The following is a 6,126-nucleotide window of genomic DNA, read 5'->3' on the forward strand; positions in this document are numbered from 1 at the left end:
GTCCTCCACAATACCACGAGGTATTTTCGTGGACCGATCTGCGAGTTGTAACACCACTGGAGTTGGGTGTAATTCTCCAAGTCCAAGTTTCAAAAATATTGAGTAAGGCAACAGATTTACACTAGCTCCTAAATCCAACAGAGCATTCTCAATTGTGTGGTTCCCTATACTACATGAGATAGTGGGGGAGCCTGGGTCTTTGTATTTTAAAGGAATTTTATGTTGGAGTATAGAACTAACGTTTTCTGTTAAAAATGCCTTCTTTTGAACATGCATATTTCTCTTTTTAGTACAAAGGTCTTTAAGAAACTTGGCATAAGATGGAACTTGTTTAATAGCATCAAGTAAAGGGATGTTAACACTTACCTGTTTGAAGATTTCAAGAATCTCACCTGTGAATTTTTGCCTTTTGCTAACCTCTGAGGAAATGGAGCTTTAGGAACATATTCTCGTGGGTTGATTTCTTCTTTTTCCTTCGGTGGTGAGTCCTCAACATTCACAGGTACATTTTGATTTTCTTTTGTCACCGGCATCTCCACTTTGTTGTCAACTTCTTTTTCTTTTCTCAAGGTCATGACTGCTTTGACCTCTCCATGCTGCTGTGGTGAACTAGTACTTGCTTCATGTACTCCTTTAGGGTTAGGCACTGGTTGACTTGGAAACTTGCCTTTCTCAACAGTCATTGCCAAGATCTGAACTGAAGAAGCAAGTTGTCCCACCATCTTCTCGAGGCTTGAAACTGATTGAGCTTGTGAATTGAAGCCTGCTCTCAACTCATTTCGTAGTTCATCAATGGTGCGATTCTGTTGCTCAATCGTGGAGTGAGTAACATTCTTGAAATTTTGGAATGCATCCTCCCATGGTCTGGGTTGAGAGTAGTTCTGGTTCTGATTGTATGGTCTAAATGGGGGCTGAGAGGCTTGAGGATTTTGAGGAATTGGTGGAGCTGGAGCTGCTGGTCCATTCTGTTGGAATCCTTGAGACCATGAAAAATTGGGGTGGTCTCTCCATCCAGGGTTATATGTGTTGGAGTATGGGTTGTAATTTGATGGCTTTCTCATTACACCTATGGCATTGGCTTGATCTGAGTATGAGTCATGGTCATGTGGTTCTGTTGATTTAGCAGTTGATAACGATGCTATTTGTCGAGCAAGACCTTCAACCATCTCCTTGACTTCTTTGATTCCCGAAGTTGATTCGCCAATTTGAACCTCATTCACTCCTTTAGTTCTTCTAGTATTCCTGAGTGATCGACTCCGTTGTTGGGAATTATCTGCTTGTCGCTGGAAGAATTCCCAAATCTCTGATGCACTTTTTGACATTAGCTCTCCTCCACTTGTTGCCATTAGCCATTCTTGCACATTCGGCAATAATCCCTCCAAAAAGTATTGGCATTGGTGCCATTTCTCGTACCCATGATGTGGACACTTCAAGAGTAGCCCATTGAATCGCTCCCATGTTTCGAAAAACTGCTCGTCTTCTCTCTGTGTAAACTCTGAAATTTCCTTGCGAATAGCATTGGTTTTATGCACTGGGAAATATTTATTCAAAAATTTCATTACCATTTGTTCCCATGATGAAATGCTATTAGCAGGTAAAGTATTTAACCATGAACGAGCTCTATCCTTTAAAGAAAATGGGAATAGTCTAAGTTTAACATTATCGTCTGAAAAATTTTCATATTTAAAAGTTTGACAAATGGCATGAAAATCATTCAGATGATTATATGGATCCTCATTTTCTAGGCCATAGAATGTTGGGAGACAATTTAGCACACTAGGTTTTAGTTCAAAACTCCTAGCAGCTACATTTGGGTATCTTATGCATGATGTGCTCAAATTAGCTAAGGGACTAAAATAGTCCTTAAATGGCCTCTCCTATAGTGCTTGTAAATCCATTCCAAATTTATTTTTAATGTGCTTGTGTGTGCGAAGTGTTTTTTCTAATTCAAGGTCTATAGGTTCAAGATTAGGTAATAATGACCTATGACCATGCATGCAAAACAAATAAAAATAAAAAAGAGGGAGAAATTACGATACTAACCTTATTGCGCTATTACAACCTTTCTATAAAAATACACAAAAATAAATACGTGAAATAAATTAACTAAAAATAAATTAATAAGATAAACAAAAAAAATTTTAAAGAAAAATAAATTGAAATTAAATTACAGAATTTTAAAGAAGAGAAAAAAAAAGAAATACTAACCTTTAAATGTAGATTCATTTTTTTTTCTTTTTTTTTAATAAAAAAATACAAGAAAACAAATAAAAGAAATTATTCACAAAAATTAATTCTACGAATTAAAATTATTTACCTCCCCGACAACGACGCCAAAAACTTGTTGTGCAAATTTTAATGTACTCGCAAGCGCACGAATCTATTGTAGTATAAACTAATGGTAACGAGTGTCGATCCCACGAGGAGGTGGATTTTAATTATGTGTAGAATTAGTTTTGTAAATGGGTGATTGGATTTGTGGTAGAAATGATTTGGAATATGCTAAAACTTAAATTAAAATGGCGACAATAAATTCTAAAATTGGAATTGAAATGACAAGAATATATTGAAGAGAATTCTATTGAGATGACGTACTTGGGTATCTGGATCCGTATCAACATGCATCATGGGCTAAATAATCCGTATTAATGCCAATTAAATCATGAGGGGGGAATCCACACCTCGTGAACCACGCTCTAATCAATATGGTGCTAAGGGCTTATCGTGCCAAATAATAATAACCTTGTACTAGAGCGCCAGTGAAACCAAGGCGGTACTAGACAAGATTAGTATTATTTGTCGACGAGAAGTCAAAACATCCACAAAAACTAGAGGGGAAGAGAAAATAAATTTACCAAATTAAGCCCATGACACATGTTGAGACTTCACCTTCAACCCAAGCTTGAAAGAAAATTAGCCACTCATAATTGAACTAGGGGCAAAATGAAAATTTATTAAAATACGAAGAAAATACAAGATGGAGAGAGAATTACAGAAAATAGAGTCCAAAAATGGATTCAGAGGTATCAAATTAGGGGGAAGAGGCCCCCTTTTTATAGATACATGGAGTAAATCATGGCCATCAGATTAAAAACAGTTTGGACGCTCAGGATTGCGCCACGTCATCAGTCAACAGTATGCGGTTTGACCACGCGGATAAACAGTAACACGGTTTGACCCGGATGAACAGTAACGCGGTTTGGTTGAAAATAATCCTGTGTGATGCATGTATCGTACTCGAGATTTTTTGTCCACTGATATGCTGCCACGTCACCATTAACAGTACATAAGAATTTTAGCCCAACAGGATCGTGACACCTCATCAGTCAATGCCACATCATCGATCGTCTATGTGAACAGTGTCGTGAACAGTAACGTAGACAGTACCGTACACGTGAATAGTACCGTACATGTGAATAGTGTCATTTTTCCTTTTATGCTCCTCCTAAGATTTTCGACCGTCCTGAGTTCAAAAGTGATGTCCGTTTTGCCGTCTGATCTCTCCTTTATTGTGAAATGACTATAATGCCCCTAAAATACATAAAATACTTAATTAAAATAAAACACATGTAATTAAATCACAAGAATGTTAAATACATAAAAGTAAGGGTTGTTAGTGAGATTTGAAATGTCAAATGACAGTTTTCTCCTTTATAAATATGCATTTTCTAACACTCAACATTTACCCAGAGAGAAGATGAACAGTTTTTCGAAACATGGGAGCGATTCAATGGGCTACTCTTGAAGTGTCCACATCATGGGTATGAGAAATGGCACCAATGCCAATACTTTTTGGAGGAATTTTTGCCGCATGTACAAGAATGACTAATGGTAACAAGTGGAGAAGAGCTAATGTCAAAAAGTGCATCAGAGATTTGTGAATTCTTCCAACGATAAGCAGATAATTCCCAACAACGGAGTCGATCACTCAGGATACTAAAAGAATTAAGGGAGTGAATGAGGTTCACATTGGCGAGTCGAGTTCAGGAATTAAAGAAGTCAAAGAAATGTTTGAAGATCTTTCTCGACAAATAGCATCGTTAACGACTGCTAAATCAACAGAACCACATGACCATGACTCATACTTAGATCAAGCCAATGCCATAGGTGTAATGAGAAAATCATCAAATTACAACCCATACTCCAACACATATAACCCTGGATTGAGAGACCACCAAAATTTTTCATAGTCTCAAGGATTCCAATAGAATGGACCAGCTGCTCCCGCTCTACCAATGCAACCAATTTCTCAAATTCCTCAAGCCTCTCAACCACCATTTAGACCATACAATCATAACCAGAACTACTCTCAACCCAGACCATGGGAGGATGCATTCCAGAATTTCAAGAATGTTACTCATTCTACGATTGAGCAACAGAACCGCACCATTGATGGACTACGAAATGAGATGAGAGTAGGCTTCAACTCACAAGCCTAATTAGTTTCAAGCCTCGAAATGATGGTGGGACAACTTGCTTCTTTAGTTCAGACCTTGGCAATGACTGTTGAGAAAGACAAGTTTCCAAGTCAATCAGTGTCTAATCCTAAAGGAGTGCATGAAGTAAGTACTAATTCACCACAATAGCATGGAGATGTCAAAGCAATCATGACCTTGCGAAAAGGAAAAGAAGTCAATAATAAAGTGGAAATGTCAGTGACAAAAGAAAATCAAATTGTACCTGTGAATGTTGAGGACTCACCATCGGAAGAGAAATAAGAAACCAACCCACGAGAATATATTCCCAAAGCTCCATTTCCTCAGAGGTTAGCTAAAGGAAAGAAAGGAAAATCCACAGGTGAGATTCTTGAAATCTTCAAACAGGTAAGTGTTAACATCCCTTTACTTGATGCTATAAAACAAGTTCCATCTTATCTCAAGTTTCTTAAAGACTTTTGTACTAAAAAAAGAAATATTCATGTCCAAAAGAAGGAATTTTTAACAAAAAATGTTAGTTCTATACTCCAACATAAAATTTCTCTAAAATGCAAAGACCCAGGTTCCCTCACTATCTCATGTAGCATAGGGAATCACACAATTGAGAATGCTTTGTTGGACTTAGGAGCTAGTGTAAATCTGTTGCCTCATTCAGTATTTGTGAAACTTGGACTGAGAGAATTACACCCAACTCCAGTGGTATTACAGCTTGCAGATCGGTCCACGAAAATACCTCGTGGTATTGTGGAGGACGTGCTTATCCAGGTAGACAAGTTTTATTTTCCCGTTGATTTCATTGTAATTGACACTCAACCAATCCAGGATTCAAGGAAGCACATCCCCATTATCCTCGGCCGACCTTTCTTGGCAACTGCCTATGCTCACATTCAATCTAGAACTGAAAATATGCAGTTGTCCTTTGCCAACATGACTATAGAGTTAAACATCTTTAACATTGCCAAACAACCTCATAATGTAGATGATGGAATTGTTGATGTGGAATTAATAGAAACATTAGTTGATAATACTTTTCTTTCAAACCTTAGTGATGACCCTTTACAAACATGCTTAACTCACTTTGATTTGGATTTTGATATTGACAGATCGGTCGATGAGGTCAACGCCCTACTTGACTCAGCACCATCCATGGTTACTAATAAATGGAAGTCACGAGTTGAACCACTAGCACCATTAGAGAAGAAACTCATCCCATCATCAGAATCACCACCAAAACTCGAGCTCAAACCATTACCCAACACTTTGGAATATGCATTTTTTAGAGAAGAAAGTACTCTACCGATAATCATCTCATCCTCCCTAAATGAAGAATAAAAAGGTAAGTTGTTGGTTGTTTTAAAAGAGCACAAAGGAGCATTATGATGGACCATAGTGGACATAAAATGTATAAACCCAGTAGACTGCATGCATTACATTCACCTTGATGAAAATGCTAAACCTAATAGGGAAATGCAATGTCGGTTAAATCCTAACATGAAAGAAGTTATTAGAACTGAAGTCCTTAAGCTATTAGATGCAAGTATCATTTACCCTATTTCTGATAGTTCATAGGTCAGTCATGTACAAGTTGTCCCCAAAAAGTCATGAGTCACAGTAGTTACCAATGCTGATAATGAATTGATACCCACTAGAGTGACTACAAGATGACGTGTATGCATTGATTATAGAAAGT

At 37.4% G+C, this 6,126-nt stretch overlaps 1 non-coding gene across 1 annotated transcript; it reads left to right on the forward strand.

The window, feature by feature from the left end:
• The first annotated feature begins 1,410 nt into the window (after window positions 1–1,410).
• On the forward strand, window positions 1,411–1,514 carry LOC112101650. The gene has a single exon (XR_002907667.1). It is a non-coding gene; the product is annotated as a small nucleolar RNA R71 (small nucleolar RNA).
• The last annotated feature ends 4,612 nt before the right edge of the window (window positions 1,515–6,126 follow it).

The sequence above is a fragment of the Citrus clementina genome, unplaced genomic scaffold, assembly GCF_000493195.1.
Source record: "Citrus clementina cultivar Clemenules unplaced genomic scaffold, Citrus_clementina_v1.0 scaffold_9, whole genome shotgun sequence".
Taxonomy (NCBI): Eukaryota; Viridiplantae; Streptophyta; class Magnoliopsida; order Sapindales; family Rutaceae; genus Citrus; species Citrus x clementina.